Here is a 450-nt window from a genome sequence, read left to right as displayed (position 1 = left end):
TTTCTGCCTCCTCCAACTTAAGGGGGTCTTAACCAGTGAGCTGGTGGGTGTTTTAATAGGGCGGAGGAGGGAGTGGGGGATGAGGGGAGTGGAGGAGGGAGGTGCGGACTGGGGAGCGCGGGCGGGAGGCGGGGAGGAGGAGAGGGAGAGAGAGAAATTGGCCATTCAAAGCCCTCTCTGAGCTCGAGGCCGGTTCTAAACTCCAATGAATTCAATTAACTTGATTGCTAACGTGTGCAGAGAGTTGCAGCGCACCCAAGCTGGCCACCACCTGAGCCCCGCCTTTCTCCAGCGGTGGAGCTGGGAGGCCATGCTTTGCAGACATCGCTGAACTCCTGTCGGAGTTACAAGGATTCCCTCTTGGGGATCAACTCCCCTTGCTGTTTCAGTAATGTGCTTTAAGACCAGACGGTTAGGCTAAGTAACCACCGGGGTTGAGAGAGCTGGGAG

Source organism: Hipposideros armiger, unplaced genomic scaffold, assembly GCF_001890085.2.
Source record: "Hipposideros armiger isolate ML-2016 unplaced genomic scaffold, ASM189008v1 scaffold_455, whole genome shotgun sequence".
Taxonomy (NCBI): Eukaryota; Metazoa; Chordata; class Mammalia; order Chiroptera; family Hipposideridae; genus Hipposideros; species Hipposideros armiger.
This window is presented reverse-complemented; position numbering follows the sequence as displayed.